Source organism: Eschrichtius robustus, chromosome 4 (assembly GCF_028021215.1).
Source record: "Eschrichtius robustus isolate mEscRob2 chromosome 4, mEscRob2.pri, whole genome shotgun sequence".
Taxonomy (NCBI): Eukaryota; Metazoa; Chordata; class Mammalia; order Artiodactyla; family Eschrichtiidae; genus Eschrichtius; species Eschrichtius robustus.
In genome coordinates, this window is record NC_090827.1 from 85,118,981 (window position 1) to 85,135,888 (window position 16,908).

Below are 16,908 nucleotides of genomic sequence, written 5' to 3' on the forward strand. Positions count from 1 at the left end.
CCTTGCATGAGACAATATGCCTTTGCACATACTCCATCCTTTTGCCCAAAGCTTCTCCTATCCTCCCACCCTCTCCTGGAAAACTTCTATACATCCTTCCAAACCAAACTGAAATGTTACCTTCTCAATGAAATTTCTTTGATTTTCTAAGACAAAAATCAGTCCTTCCCTCCTCTGTGCTCTTAGACCACACTTTGCCCCACTGCACAGCGAGCCCAGTGGTGATTACAGGTACAACTTTTTCTAGGACCAGCACTTTGTGGGGTGCACTATACACACTCAATAAATATTTGCTGTATTTATGTCTTCCACCTTTTTGTAGTAAATGCAGTATTAAATTCCACATGGTCATTTCTTGTAATTGCCATTTAAAAAGGAAAATAAGCAAGGTCATGAATCAAAATGCACTTTGGTGGAGGTAATCGTGCAAGGGACCAAGATAGAATGCCAGATACCTGGAGGAGTGAGAGCGATGAAGACTGTGTAAATGATTTCCCCTAATCATCACTTCTCTCAGCTGATGGAAAGTAAAGAACAAACCACTGGAGGCTGAACTCTGATGCAGACCAGGAGGCTATGACTGTCTAGTGCCGGCTGCTAAAGGATCCTTCTGCTATGTAATCAGGAGAGCAGATGGCAGGGCTGGTGTTTAAGGAGCCCAACCATTACGTAGCAGGATGCCTGCCAAAGGATATGTTCAATAAACATGTACTGCTGTGGCTGCCATGCGCCCCAGAATGGAAGGTTACATCAACGCTGGAGATGGGCCACCTGAGCCCAGCTGACAAAGGCAGGATTGACTTCAGGAATTAGCTCTGGATCTTCTCCAGCACATGAACAAACTCCACTGAGACCCTGGAATTCTACACCAAACCCTTAGGCCTGGAAACTGTTCAAAGCAACTGTAGCAATAGCCCACCAGGGTCTTAAAAAACACAATAAAGGCTCCCGTGGATAATCTTATTCTAAAAAGCACAGTTTTCCTCTGTCCCTGGCAGGAAGAATTAAGTGTAAAATTAACTAAACTAGCTGATGTGTTTTGTGCTATTATATAATACAGACTTTTGGTGTTAGAAAATGCCTGGCAAAGACAGTGATTTTAGTTCTATGCAATTAAAGTTTTCAGTGTAGTTATAAAGAACAACTTCCCATGGAGGCTAATCTTGATTTTTTTTTTAATAATAAAGCCATATCATCAAAATAGATGATCATGACAATATGTATTATTTTCTTTCCTGTGGCAGAAGGCCATCTCTCTTTTTCCTTTAAAATTAATATCATATCATATAAAAATGATATCAAGTCACCAGGCTAAAAAAAAAAAAGATAGTATTGAGGGTAGAGCAGAATAAGCCAGAAGACTGTATTATTTAATAGATTTAAGATTGTTGTCTACTGTGTCACAAAATTTTCTCTGCATAAATTTAGTTTTAGAATGCAGTGATTAAGCTCATCAAGGTTTTTTTTTAACTGAGATATAATTGACATATAACATTTTACTAGTTTCAGGTGTACAGCATTATGATTTGATATTTGTATATATTGTGAAATGATCACCACAAGAAGTCTAGTTAACATTCATCACCACACATAGTTACAATTCTTTTCTTGTGATGAGAACTTTTAAGATCTACTCTCTCAGCAACTTTCAAATATGCAATACAGTACTACTAACAACAGTTACCATGCCATACATTATATCCTGTGACTTATTTATTTTATAACTGGAAATTTGTACCTTTTGACCCCCTTCACCCATTTTACTCCCCCCTGCACCGCCCCTGCACCTTTGGCAATCATCGATATTCTCTGTATCTATGAGTTTGGGGGATTTTTTTTGGTTTTGTTTCATGGGTTGTTGTTTTTTTTAGATTGTACATATAAGTGAGGTCATATTGTATTTGTCTTTCTCTGTCTGACTTATTTCACTTAACATAATGCCGTAAAGGACCATCCACGGTCCTTTTTTTCTTTTATATTGTTGAAAAAAAAAATATATATATACACATATAGGTATAAATATATCACATTTTCTTTAACCATTCACCCACTGATGGACACTTAGGTTGTTCTATATCTTGGCTATTGTAAATATTGCTGAAATGAACATTGGGGGTGCATATATCTTTTTGGGTTAGTGTTTTTGTTTTCTTCAGATAAACACCCAGGAGTGGAACTGCTGGATCATATGGTAGTCCTATTTTTCAGTGTTTGAGGAAACTCCGTACTATTTTCCATAGTGGCTGCACCAATTTACATTCCCACCAACAATGCACAAGTATTCCCTTATCTTCACATCCTTGCCAACACTTGTTATTTCTTGTCTTTTTTATGACAGCCATTCTAACAGGTGTGAGGTGATATCTCGTGATTTTGATTTGCATGTCCCTGATGATTACTAATGTTGAGTACCTTTTCATGTACCTATTGGCCATTTCTAAGTCTTCTTTGGAAAAATGTCCATTCAGATCCTCTGCCCATTTTTAATTGGACTATTTGTCTTTTCACTATTGAATCTGTAAGTTCTTTATATTTTGGATATTAACCCCTTATTAGATGTATGATTTGCAAATATTTCCTCCCATTCTCTAGGTTGACTTTTCATTTTGTTGATGGTTTCCTTTGCTGTGCAGAAGCTTTTTAGTCTGATGTAGTCCCACGTGCCTATTTTTGCAACCAAAGGTTTTTTGAATGAGACTCCAAATTAAATCCTAGTGTCTCCCTTACAAATTAATTTAACTTGGACAAAAACTCTTTAAGACTCAGTTTCCTTATTTGTAAATTGGGTATAAAAATGTGTACAGCGTTGTTAGAAAGATGACATGAGATGATATGAGTCTAGAACATTGTATGATACATGATAGGAGTTCAATAAATAGTAGTTGTTTATTTATTTATTATTATTATTATTGAACTCCCTGAGAACATTTATAACTTAGAATCAACTTCAAGCACTCAAAATTTAGTCCACAAATATTTTCCATCTAGAGTCAATAAATAATAAAAGGTAAATGCAAATCAACAAGAGTTTTACATTGTTTTGGGGTAATGTCACCATAAGGTGAAAGAGAATGTAATAAAAGGGGGTGGGGCTCATGTAAAACATTGGGATGAAAGACTGAATTGTGTAACCTATTAAAAAGAAAAGGTGATACAACATTTGAGGACTTTCCAGACCATAAAAGTTCTCAGTTAAGTTGTAGAATGGCTAAAGTATTCTTTATTATGGGGGATTTAACTAGCTTTCGACTAGGACTCTGAAGAGTCAAAAAGGAAGGAGAGTTAGTGAAAAACACTGCCGAAGAAAATTGAGTTGATTATTTTTCTGGGACAACATGGATATTTAATCACTCAGCAGGAAAAATGTTTGAGGAAGATTCATATGGTGAGAGTTATTGAGAAACATAATTAGTTGATCAAAATGTCAATTAAAATTTCATAAATAGGAGGGAGCTCCTACTTGAATGGGACTTAATCCCAGATGGGATCCAAGGATGTTTAGACACAGATAGGTTACTAAAGACTCATCCCTGAAGCTTATACATTCAATACAAATTACTTTATTTTACATATTACTATCTTAGTAAAATTATCAAAAGATTGAGGCACCACCCCTACCTAGTTGCTACCTATAAAGACTTCTCTGTAGTGAAGTTCATGTTCATGAAGTAAAGTAGATATCCCATTTTTATAAAGTTCTACAATGCAAAAGAGTCATGGGGTTGTCTAATAATTTTGTTTGTTTAATTCACAAGAATAACCCAATGCATCTTTCAGGATCCCAGAAGGAAACTGGGGTGTCCAAAGAGTTTAACTGAAGGGCATTTAATGAAGGGCTCAACTACAGAAGCATGGACAGCATTAAGTAAACCAACAGGTTTGATGAAGCACCCAGGTGCTGGCAAAAACAGGAAGCTGTTACTACACTGGAGTCTAATGTTCATGAGGAAGGTGTTGCATTACAGAACCCAACAAAAGATGTAGCCATGGGAAAGGAGCCAAGAGTAACTCAGGGTCTGCTCAAACTGCACCTCAGAATGAAGGGACCAAAGAAAATAAATACCTCTGTATCCTGCCTCACTCAGATATCCTGCTCCAGCCTCCCGCTGACTGATGTCAGAGGACAAAGGCATTTGAGTGGTGCAGTCTGTAACGTTTGCCCAGAGCAGGCTAGAGAAGGGGAGAGAATGAATCTGGAAAAGAAAACAGAAAGTAATGAACCCATCCAGAAATGAATCAGATGATTCCTTTCATTCTACTGGGGTGATCCCTATTAGAGTCCATTTATTTTGTGTCTTCAGAACAAGAGAATAAGGATGATGATAATCTTCCTTTAATTCTAAGGGGAAGGAAATCATATGGGTAACAGAATATGTTGGGAAGGCTGTAGCTTTGGGGTTAAAATAGTGGGCTCAGCCACTGATTAAAATCTGTCTCTGCTACTTATTTGGTGTGTGAGCTTGGGCAGTTAACCCCTCCAAACCTCAGCTTTCTCAGCTATAAAATGAAGAGAAAAATATCTCTATCATGTAGGTTGTAAGAAATAAATGAGATAATGCCTGTTATGTGCTTAGCATTGTGCCAGGCCTTGGAAATGAGAATATTTGTTTCTTCTTGTTGTTGTTTTCAGCACACTAGTAGAAGAAATGGATTTTCCATTTAGTTTAATTCCAAAGATGTATTTGGAAAGACTCATTGTCAATTGCTTTCTTTTTTGAAATCAACTGCAGTGACCTTCTCATAGGGGGACTATCCTTCTTCTATATTAATAGTGTAGATAGAATACTAATTACCTCTGCTCCACTATCACCATCCATGCTCCATTCTCCTTTTTAGTTAGAAAATCCTCTGAGATTTCTTTGGGCAGAACATATAGTGAAATCCTATTTTTCTCAGCCTCTGTGTGGTTAGGTGCGGCCAAATGACTGAGTCCTTGCCAGTGAGATGTGAGCAGAAGTAATGCATTCAGCTTCCAAGCCATACTCCTAAAAGCAGGTAGATCATCCTATACTTACTGTCTTTTTTTACCTTTTAATAAGCTGGAAAAAAATGTGATGGAATTGAGCTTTTCTGAACCATGAAGTGAGGACTCACCCTGAAGGGAGGTGCAATAAGTTAGAAGAATCACTCTTGGAGAAGAGACAATCTGTACCCCTGCACCATCTCCAACTCAGACTTCTTTGAGACACAAATAAATATCTACCTTGTTTAAACCAATAACCTATGCATGATTCACATAGAGGATAGAAAAGTAGACAGATACACAGACTTATACAGATGTATAGGTATGTATGTATAAATATATATTATGTATAGGTATATATGTGCATAGATATATATATATAGAGAGAGAGAGAGACAGATTTATGTGGAGATGAGACAGAGGTAGAGATGAAGAGATAGGATGAGGATGACATCAGAGAGAGTGAGTTGGAGGCCAATCCAAACTCCTGGGTACTGCCCAAAATTTAAGATTTGTTTTTAGCTACAAGATTTAGGAAAAAAGTAAAACAGAGTGACAATAATAACCTGGTCCAGAGAGATTTCCTTTAGCTATTTTTGGACTCTTTCCTCCATTCCTCCAGGGACTCTCCTTGACAGAACTATCTCCTGTTCCAGAAAAGCAAATCAAGGCACTAATTTTGTAAGCAGGTTCAAGAAGGATGAATAAACTCAGGTCTCTAAATCCGGATTGAGAATAAAGCTTGGTACTCCTTTATCATCTCCTTTTGTCCTGGCATCTGTGGCCTCCAAAGAAAGCGAGCTTGGCATTTTCTCAGAGTACAAGGCTTCTGTGATTCATCTCTTGGCTGTTTCAGTGGGTAGGACAATGCCAGGAGGACAGTTCTTAAGGGTTGTGGAGGAAGGAGTGAGAGCAATGACACAGTAGCAGACCCTAGGAGCAGCCTCTTCTCTAAGGAGAAGCTTAATGAGCACCTACCATTAACCACGTGCTCTGCAAGCAGCACTCTTTTTTTTTTTTTTAATTAATTAATTTATTTATTTATTTATTTTTGGCTGTGTTGGGTCTTCGTTTCTGTGCGAGGGCTTTCTCCAGTTGCAGCAAGCGGGGGCCACTCTTCATCGCGGTGCGCAGGCCTCTCACTAGTGCGGCCTCTCTTGTTGCGGAGCACAGGCTCTAGGCTCACGGGCTCAGTAGTTGTGGCTCACGGGCTCTAGAGCACAGGCTCAGTAGTTGTGGTTCATGGGCCCAGTTGCTCCGCAGCATGTGGGATCTTCCCGGACCAGGGCTCGAACCCGCGTCCCCTGCATTGGCAGGCAGATTCCCAACCGCTGTGCCACCAGGGAAGCCCAAGCATCACTCTTTTACTCTTCACTGCTTCCCTGCAAGTTGTCTTGTAAAATCCTTAGTTTTAAAAATAGGGAAACTAAGACTCAAAGAAATTGTAAAAGTATTATAAGAGTACTTGTTCAAGATCACCCCACAGCTAACAGCTGGCAAGGTCAAGATTGCAATCTAAGTCTACCTGGCTTTAAAGTCTATGCTTTTCTTCACCGAACTTCACTTTTTGTCACTTACAAATATATATATGTTTTTAAAGTAATATCTACTTTTAAGGGACACTATGAGAATATAGCATGATATTAACACACGTTAAGTCACTGTTTAATACAGAACATAGAAAGTGCTTAATAATAGTACCAGTTAATATTAATGATATACTTACTATTACTATATTATTATACTAAAACACTATGATAGTAATGTACATTTTGTCTAATGTTAAGTGATGGTAGATAATAAAGAACATAGATTTTAGACCTTGTCATTTCTTATGCCTCACAGACTGTTTCGGCATTTCATTTATGCCCTCAGGGTAGGCAAACTTATGCTGTAAAGTTCTGACTTGTGTATCTCTATTTTCCTTCCTGTGAAGAACAAAAGCAAATAGATGGAAATAGAGGTCGTTTGTTAAAGGACATAGGCAGGTCTGTTTCAGGGACTCCAGAGAATAAATATATAGTCTCTTGTTTGAAGGGTGGGCTAATCCATGAAATGACCATCTATCTTCCATCCACTTAATAAGGCAAAGTACAGTCACAGATAAAAGGTAATATACTAAATACTAAAAATATTTTAAAAACTAAGAAATGAAAGCATACCTAAAGCAGTAAAAGGTAAAATATAAAAGTAGATTCCAAGAATAAGTTTAATATAATCAATGAAAGCTAGATAAAACTAAGCAAATAAAAACTAGGGAAAAAATACTAGTGCAATAGAATATTATAACCAAAGTCACAGCAGACTAAGAAAATTAAGATAAAGAGAGCCCAGGAACATTCTAGAAATAAAACAGAAACTATTTGAAAATATAAAATTAACCAGTTAAGGCATTATAAAGTGTGAAAATAAAAGCCAAGGAATTTTATTAGTATGTATAAATGTGGCTACCGCTAAGATCTAAAGTGTAAACCCTCATATGGAAACTCTCCAGGCTTTTAAGGCCAGTTACTTAGATAGATCATTTCCCTGGCTTTATTCCTGCTCGCCGCCAATCTCTACTCCATGCAGAGATCAGAATAATCTTTTACAAAGTCAAAATGGTCACCTCATTTGCCATTCCCCTCATTAAGAACACTGAACACTTTTGCCTTCCATTTATACCAGAAGCCAGACCTCTTACCATGATCTATAGGATCCTGTGCAGCATGGACCCATCTAACTCTCTCACCTACTTCACAGCCTCACCTCTGTCTCAAGCTCATGATCTCCCCATTGGGCTTTCTTTCCATTTTCTTACAGCTCCTAGAATATGCCAGCTCTTTCCTGCCTTAGAGCATCAGCACCTGCTTGAATGTACAGAAGCTCTACAGTCAGAATTCACAGCTCCCAGGGTCCCTTTATGGTGGCCTCATTGTAATGTCCCAAGTCTTAGCTTCAAGTCTCAGATCCTAAAACAGACCTTCTCTGATCACCCATATTAATTCATCTCTTTTCCTAATTACTCTAGATCTCAGATCCTGTTAACTTCATAGCAATTTTCAGTCTGTAATTTAGTATCTGTTTATTTACCTGTTCCTCTCCTCCAATAGAATGTAAGCTCCATGAGAGCAGAGACAACAGCTATTTAATTCAACATTGTATATAATTGGCACCTAGCATGGAGCCAGACTCATCAGTGTCTCACAAATATTTGCTGAATGAAAGACCATGCTGTGGGCTTCTTTTTCAAAGCTTTGGCCCCCCTAATAGACAAAAATCCTCAAGATCAGAACCAAGGAACAGAAAGCAAAATGATTGGTCTCCATGCCCTTCGCCCACGTCCAGCATCTCACGCCCTATGTGTACTGCCTCCCGCAGATGTTAGTGTTAGGATAACTCAGTACAGAAAGAGGAGATGCTGTAGCCTGGCTCCTTGATGCCTATAATTTGCAATCTGGTCACAGTCTCCCTTCCTGCAGTGGCTTTTTGTTCTTGAACAACATAACGTTGAACAACATGGCCTTGCCATCAGTGCCGCTTATTATGGTTCAACATAATAAATACACATCGGTCCACAAAAACACGGAGCATAGAATTAAAGCTAAAGAATGTGCTACTAATAATAAAATGTAGCCAACCAGCCTCTCAAAGGCTGCTGCAACACACAGGTGTATTTTTAAATTAAATATTTTAATTAAATTAAGATTAAATTTTAAAATTTAAGTGAATTAAAGAAAAAAAACCTCAGAAACTAAACTCTCACTCAATACAGGTCTCGTCTTTATCAGACCATAAGTATCAGTACCTCCTTTTCCTGTGAGACCAAAATAAACTATCATCTCTTTGCTCCCAGTATTTGCAAGCAGGATAAAAGAGGACAGGAGGCAGGGAAAAGGCACAGCGTTGGTTCCTGTAGCCCAGCATTTAGGGACGAAATCAGCTAAAATATAAGGAAGATATCCAACACAAGCCCAAACAATCACAAGCAAACCATTCGGAAGCTTTCAGTGAGGTACATATACTGCTAAGAACCTACATTTTGAAGAGTACAAATAAATAGATTTCTCCTCCAGAAAAGCTCCACATAAATCCAGATACCTTTCCTTACAGTGCAGAATAAATAACTGTCACTGATTCCTGACTTCAGTGTTTTAAACTGGATACCTTCCAAGAGTCAAAAACTCAATTAAGAGAATAAGCTGGACCCTTCACAAAGTCTAGCATCAAGCCCCATGCCAAACTATCGCCCACTAAGTCATGATGGGCCTCAGCCCTTGCTCAAGGTGAATTCAAAAACTAAATAAATAAACAAGACAACTGTATTTGGGAAAAACAAAAGAAACAAAGCAGAGGCTCACTGCAAACACAGTTGACTGATGACCAACGAAGGAAAATTTGACGTTGGTACAAAGGCATCCAATAATCTCTGAGAAAGATGTAAGAGTTGAATTGAAGGAGGAAAAAAACTGCCTACCGCTGTACACATTGTCCCTAGTATATGGCTGAAAAAAATATGAACTGGTTTATAATCCACTCCTCCTGATATGTTTTGGTAATAACGCAATCAGCATAGGCTGACATATCACAACAGGTAACAAAATGTACATTAAGTAGAAGTTAATCTCCAGCAACCATCTGCTATCAAACCATCTTAGGAATTTAGTGGGCTTGTTGTTTACTAACCGATGCCTACAAACTAAGGAGCCAACCATATACTTTGGATGAGTTTAAGAGTTTGTCTACTTCTTAGGAGTTAGTGAATTAAAGCTGTTTTCTTAATTCTGTGTATGATGAGTTTTATACAAGTTTTTAAAAATTTCTAACAGTTGCTCCAAGCAAGATACCTTTTAAGGGTTAAAGCTGTTTTGGGGACAAGTCCTGATTTGGGGGTATCTTGAGGGAAAAAGTGGGCCTAAGGGTGGGACAGGGGCAGCAGCTCAGAAAGGGCAAAGGAGAATGGCCTCACTGCTCTCTTCACTTTCAAAGAAAGGAAAGAATCTCTTCACTTTCAAAGAAAGGGGAGAGGGCAGAAGAGAGGGCAAGGAGGGGAGGGTGTGCAGTGATAAGTCGGGGTGATCTAAGGCCCTGTGGTGAAGAAACCTGAAGGGGTCGTGCAGCCAAAAGGACTTTGAAGAAGTTCCTGCTTAATCGGAAGCTGCTTTGTCAAAACAAGTTTGTTTAGTACAAAGCAAGTTCCTCCTCTCTGCTCAGCACTCCTCTGAGTCTCCAGTAAATTCTGCTCCCACGTGCTCTGTAGGTATCATGTACAGAGAAACCAGAAAAGGCCTGAATTTCACATCAAGGCTGGTGCAGGAAAGAACCTACACAGAGAAGAAATACGTAATGTTTAGAACAAATGATTTCCTGTGGGGAAATGCCATAAATGTGGGATTAAGGTTTGCCTGCTGTCATGCAGAACCTGTTGTATTTGCTTCTTTTTAAGAGCATGAACAGATTCTTCTTGTCCTTATAAAGCCTGGCTACTCTGATGACTTTTTATTCAGTCATTTATATGTTTACAATTTATCATTAACTTGTAGTTCTGTAATACTGTCTTCAGAAATTGTGATTTTCATATTTTCCATTTTTTGAGATATGTTGAAATAGTCTTTGTGCTCTACTTAGTCACATGTACGTGGAGCACATTGATTACGTAAATAAAAGTATGGAGCTCTCTATTGATGAGGTTGAAGTTTCAGTATACATTCCTTTCAAGTTTATTTCTCTGTTAAGAAAAGAAAGGGGGCTTCCCTGGTGGCGCAGTGGTTAAGAATCCGCCTGCCAGTGCAAGGGACACAGGTTCGAGCCCTAGTCCGGGAGGATCCCACACGCCACGGAGCAACTAAGCCCGTGCACCACAGCTACTGAAGCCTGCGTGCCTAGAGCCCGTGCTCCGCAACAAGAGAAGCCACCGCAATGAGAAGCCCACGCACCACAACGAAGAGTAGCCCCCGCTCGCCGCAACTAGAGAAAGCCCGCATGCAGCAACGAAGACCCAACGCAGCCAAAAATCAATCAATCAATAAATTTATTTTTAAAAAAAAGGAAAAGAAAAGAAAGGAATCCACGAATCAATAAAAGTATGAATAGAAAGGGAGGGGAGGAATTTGGTAATTTTTTAGACAAAGTACAGTCAAGTGATAGGAAGCATAATCCGAGGTTGGTGGTTGAGAATACAGATTCTGTACTCAGAAAGCCCTGCTCTAGACTTTGCGCTACCACGTCCATGTGGAACTTTGGGTAGATTTCTTAATCTCTCACAACCTCAGTCCTTTTATTTTTAAAAGGAGGGTAATAATAGCATCTACCTCATAAAGCTGGCAGGATGTAGTGAGATCCTGCACGTAAAACATTTACCGCTGTGCCTGTCACAAAGGACTCAATAAATGTAAGATTTTTAAAAAGTATTAAACTCTTTCCTATTTTAAAATATAAGTTTTATATTCAGATATGGTGAGACCAACAGATCAGGAGATGACTGCCCTTGAAAAATAGCTGTTAATAGCTGTTAACACTCACAGTTCCCGCAAAGAAGGGGCACAGCACACCATGCATGGGCCAAACAGGGAACACAGGCTTTGGCCAAAGAATGTGGGCAAGAGACTGTCTTGTGGTTTCCACAGGAAATGGAAGGCAGGATGAGCAAGTTTAGAATTGGCTAATTTGAATAATTTTAGGGGGCTTTGGGGTAAAGGGGCTGTCTCTAGTGGCTGGGTACCCAGCCCTAGGATGACTAGGAAAGAGGGATAGTGGCCCTGAGTGTGATAGAGAAGATAGATGAGGGTGTGGCCTCTGGATCGGCTGGTTTGCATAACAAAGAATCACTCCTGGGCAAAGTGTTTGCCATCTCTAGGAATTAGTTATCCCTGGGAAGGGCACCCCCTCCAGTGTCAGCTACACACGTTTATGATTCTCTCCTGCCACAAATTTTAGTAGGAGTTTGAACATTTGACAGGATATGGCCTGTGTAAATAGACACACAATGTTTCTGCTCATTAAAATTGCAATTTCCAGATCTACTCTGTGATCAGTAATAACCATTATCATAAAAGTATCAAGACAGTATGTTGTACCTCTTAAATTTACACAATGTTATACATCAAATATATTTCAATGTTTTTAATTAAAAAATAAATAACCCAGATAGCTGATTCACCTTGTTATACAGCAGAAACTAACACAACATTGTAAAGCAATTATACTCCAATAAAGATGTTAAAAATAAATAAATAAATAAATAAATAACCACCAAATATCTGAGGTATCATACCTATGGGTAATAATCTCCTACTAATATAGAATATGTCTACATATATCAATTAAAATATCCAGAGACATACAGAGAAGTTTGTATGTCATTCATTTGCTCAACAAATTGTCAAAATGGCCACAGACTAAGCATGATAAGAGACTGAACTAACGTAGTGGGAATTAAGAAAAAGAAACAGAAGTAAATAATATTCAGGAAGCAAAACCAAGACTACTTGGTGGCCAAGAGACTGTAACCAGGGGTGACCATCCCATTGCGAGGAAAGAGACAAAGAGGGGAATATACATGCATATTGTAAGATATTTATATTTATTAATATGTCTGTTTTATTAATATAAAATATTAATTTATAAAATTTATAGTATTTATTGGAGTTTATTTTTTATACAGTCAGTATGCTATTTTACCATCTTTTATAATTTCAATTTTGAGGGTACATTACAGAGTCATCCTCAAAACACTAATAATTAAAGACGACAGCTCTCCATAGTAAATCTAAATATGTAGGATTTATGGTTTTGCTGTCTAAATTCACAACAAAGAGAATACTTGACAATTTTTAAAGAAAAAAAGCTTGGTCACAGGCAAATCTGTCATTTTACTAGGGTTATAAAAATACATTTTCTAAATACATAGATTATTAGTCAATATTTCTTCATTGTGCAAACCAAAGGGCCCACATATCAAAAAGCACAAGTTGGAAAAACTAAGACAATTTATTCTCCAAGTAACTTTACGTCAAAGTTAAAGATGCCTTATTAGGGTTATAAAATAGCACTGGACGTAGTAAATTTATGTCTTTGCTTTGTTCCCTGTCATTTTGTAACCAAAGCTATTTCTACTCTGCCATAATGTGTATTTTTAATCAGACAGTATTAGCCACAGCAGAGCAAACCACAAGTCACAAGGACAGATGACTATAACTCTTATTTATGTTAGAGATAGAGTTCTGTGACATTGCATATAAAGCAGGATTTATAAATCAAATTAAATTTCTACTTCACTTCCATAATAATTTTGCTTCTAGTGAAATTATTTTGACCCTAAATTTCAAATTTAAAAACATTTAAAAAATACATACATTTTTCTGCAGGTTTCTAAAGTAATATCAATAGTCTAAAAAAATAACATATATTCTTTATCGATTAAATGCTGCCTATGATAAAGCAGAATGGTGAAGAAATGTGAAAGCTTCAGGATGTTTATATTTGAGGAGTTCTCTGGTAAGATTAAACAGTAGCAGGTAAAGCCTGGTATTGTCTGACATCTGTCCTGAGCAAGTGTACCATAGTTTTGCTTTAAACAACTTCTAAGCTCTCAGACTAAAGAAGACCTTATCCTGAGCTGAGTGGACCCTCCAATTTTTCAAAGATAAAACTGTTTACTCTGCACATCACCTTAGAAGAGAGCCACTAAAAATTTAAAATAGCATTCCCTAATTTACCAATTCATTTTATTGATCTAAAGTGTGGCATGCATATACTTCATGTTCTTTTTTTTTTTTTTTTAAAGTCTTTATTGAATTTGTTACAATACTGCTTCTGTTTTATGTTTTTTGGGTTTTTGGCCACGAGGCATGTGGGATCTTAGCTCCCCGACCAGGGATCGAACCCGCACCCCCTGCGCATTGGAAGGCAAAGTCTCAACCACTCGACCGCCAGGGAAGTCCCAAACTTCATGTTCTTTTTAAGGCAGTAAATGTGCTGGCATTTTTGTAAGATTAGCACCATATGTGGCTTTCCTCAATGCCACTCAATTCAGCTGTGTACATAGGATTGTACGTATACTCTTTACAATGAGGATGTGGTAAACTAGTGACTCCTAGTGGTGGTACAAAACTGTGCAAATATATATTTCCAGCAAAGTCAAAAAGAATGGAAAAAATCAACAATCAAAAATCTTTCCCTTCCAAAAGAAAAAGATTATTGCCATCAGAAATATTTTTAAGTGGATCATTTCTGCACATGCTAACAAAATACATGTATAGATAAACATTTAAAAAATTCCTTATAATAAAAAGCACATGGCAAAGTATGCAAAGAAGGAAAACTAAAATTTATTGATGGATATTGCTAAACTGTAACAATACTCCCATCTCTGGAATTTTGTCTTAAAAATATATTTCAACAGGAACAAAGGTCTATATCCAACATAATCTATAAAGCAAACCCCCAAACTGGAAACCTTAATTTCCAACAAGAGGTAAATGTTTTAACAAATTCAAATGTGTCACCACTATGACTTATAATAAAAATCATTCTCAAGTTTAATTATAAGTACTAGGGGAAAAAATGAGAAATGTTCTTGATAAAATATTATGCTTAACAAATACTGTAAAAATGGTCCATTTATTGTGAATGCCACCATAGAAGTACATATATGCATGTATATACAAACTGGAAGGCAATATAAAAAAATGAACATGATTGTATTAAGGCAGTAATTTTATACGTTTCTTTAACTAAAGGCAATTTTTCTAGAGCAGTTTTAGTTTCACAACAAAATTGAAAGTACAGAGATTTCCCATATACTCCCTACACCTTCACATGCATAGCTTACCCTGTTATCAACATCCTCCACCAGAGTGGTACGTTTGTTACAATTGATGAACTTACACTGATGCATCATTATCACCCGAAGTCCATAGTTTACATGAGGGTTTACTTTTGGTGTTGTATATTCTATGAGTTTAGATAAATGTATGATATGTATCTATCATAGTATCATACAGAGTATTGTCCCTAAAAATCTTCACTGTTATTAGGTACTTTAATGTTTAAAAATCATTCATCTTCCCAATAAAAAATGTTAAAGATAATGTCTATATTACAAATTTATTTCAGAGTAACATGTAAGGATGAGCTATAATGAACTTTTCAAAACTCAAATCTAATCAGGTCTTTCCAACTTCTACTCATCTCCTCCTCCCTAACCCCCTAGACTGGGTAAAGGTATCTTATTAGGTGTTCTCAAAGACCCTATTCCTTTTCCTCAGAACAAAGCTCTCACTTTGTGATTATACACTCATTAGGGTGATGGCTAGTTTGTGTCTTCCACTAGATTATGAGAGAAAGCCTGTATATATAGGACGCATGCAAGAAAATTTATGGAACATATTGAATAGCAGCACATAATAAGATATTTAACTTGCACAACTTCCTGTTCCCACTGCAGTAGGAGGTGGACAAGAGCAAGGCATAGCTGTGGTTCTTCATTCATTTTGGCAATTTTCACCAATCCACATAAGAATTTTGATAATCTTAGAATTACCTAGTACTCTGTGGTTCACAGGAATCTCTGTCTTTTCATTTCCTCTTGTTTATCAACCCCTCAGATTATCTTGAATAAGAGACATTGAAGGAATGAGGATTTTGCCCTTGGGCCTCCTTTGTCCTTGTCTCCTGCAGCTGATTCTGCCCATATTCTCTTGCACAGGACTCCAGCCCCTAACTAGTCCTCTCCATCCTCCTTGATACAATCCAAATTGACCAACACTTGTTGCTAATCTACAAGAACAATGCGCCTCTTTAAAGAACAATCCTTGGCTAGTTATTCCTTGGACCTGGTGAACTTCTACTGACCTACTCAGTAGAGTACAGCTACAGCCCTGTAAAACATTTTGTCCTCCTTTCCCAAGTAAGAGAACTCCTTCCAAGCCTTCTCATGGTCAATATTACCAAATAAAGGCTTACGCTCACAGAGCTCTGGTTGATTTCTTCCTGCACTTGCTTCTTTATGAAAGAGGTAGACAAGAGACAACATGTCTGTTCTACTCTTCAGAATATACACAGCATTCATCACAATCACTGATACCTACTTGGATCCTAATAATGTTTCTCAGTTGAAAATAAGTCACTGAAAACTAGAACTTATGGTTCAGAAGTTGACACAATAGGCTAAGGTAAAAGTCTATACCCTCACTATATTTTCCCACTTTTTCACCTCGAGTAGAGATGCATCAAGGAATTAATAACCCAGAGTCCAGGAAAAGCAAGAAGGAGACAGTGAAGAAGATAAAGGGAGTGTTTCTGAGATGTTACGGAAGTGAAGTGCTCCTATCTGGCCAGGAGCACATTTTCAGCTGTTCCTTGAATTTCATGTATGTTTTGCCTGTGAAAGGAAAAACACTCTTTAGTTGGAAGGAAGGAAGGGAGGGAGGGAAGGAGGGGAAATCCCACCATTGATTAAAGCAGCATTTGCCATTTTTGAAGCTGAAATAAAGTGTAGTATGTGTAATGTTTGCTATGAAAGGAAAGGATTAAAAAAAACTTTTAAGAACAAATACATTTTTCTTATTTTTCTCTCCAAATTGGGAGTATAATGAAGAAATGTAAGACATTTTTTTTTTTAATGTGACGTATATGTTTTTTTTTTAAATTAATTAATTAATTAATTTATGGCTGTGTTGGGTCTTCGTTTCTGTGCGAGGGCTTTCTCTAGTTGCGGCAAGCGGGGGCCACTCTTCATCGCGGTGCGCGGGCCTCTCACTATCGCGGCCTCTCTTGTTGCGGGGCACACGCTCCAGACGCGCAGGCTCAGTAGGTGTGGCTCACGGGCCTAGTTGCTCCGTGGCATGTGGGATCTTCCCAGACCAGGGCTCGAACCCGTGTCCCCTGCATTGGCAGGCAGACTCTCAACCGCTGCGCCACCAGGGAAGCCCAAGACATTTTTTAAACAGATAAACAAAAAGAAC

The 16,908-nt window shown here is 37.8% G+C and overlaps 1 protein-coding gene across 5 annotated transcripts in view; it reads right to left on the reverse strand.

Annotated features, from left to right (window-relative positions):
- The window catches only part of GRXCR1 (glutaredoxin and cysteine rich domain containing 1), a 334,368-nt gene that overhangs the window by 24,871 nt on the left and 292,589 nt on the right, over positions 1 to 16,908 (reverse strand). Inside the window, exon 6 of one of the 5 annotated variants that reach the window (XR_011073846.1) lies at positions 4,064 to 4,193. The exons of the other annotated variants lie outside the window; for them this stretch is intronic. The gene's annotated coding sequence lies outside the window, so the exon portion shown is untranslated. The remainder of the gene's footprint in view (positions 1 to 4,063; positions 4,194 to 16,908) is intronic. 5 annotated transcript variants of the gene reach the window in all.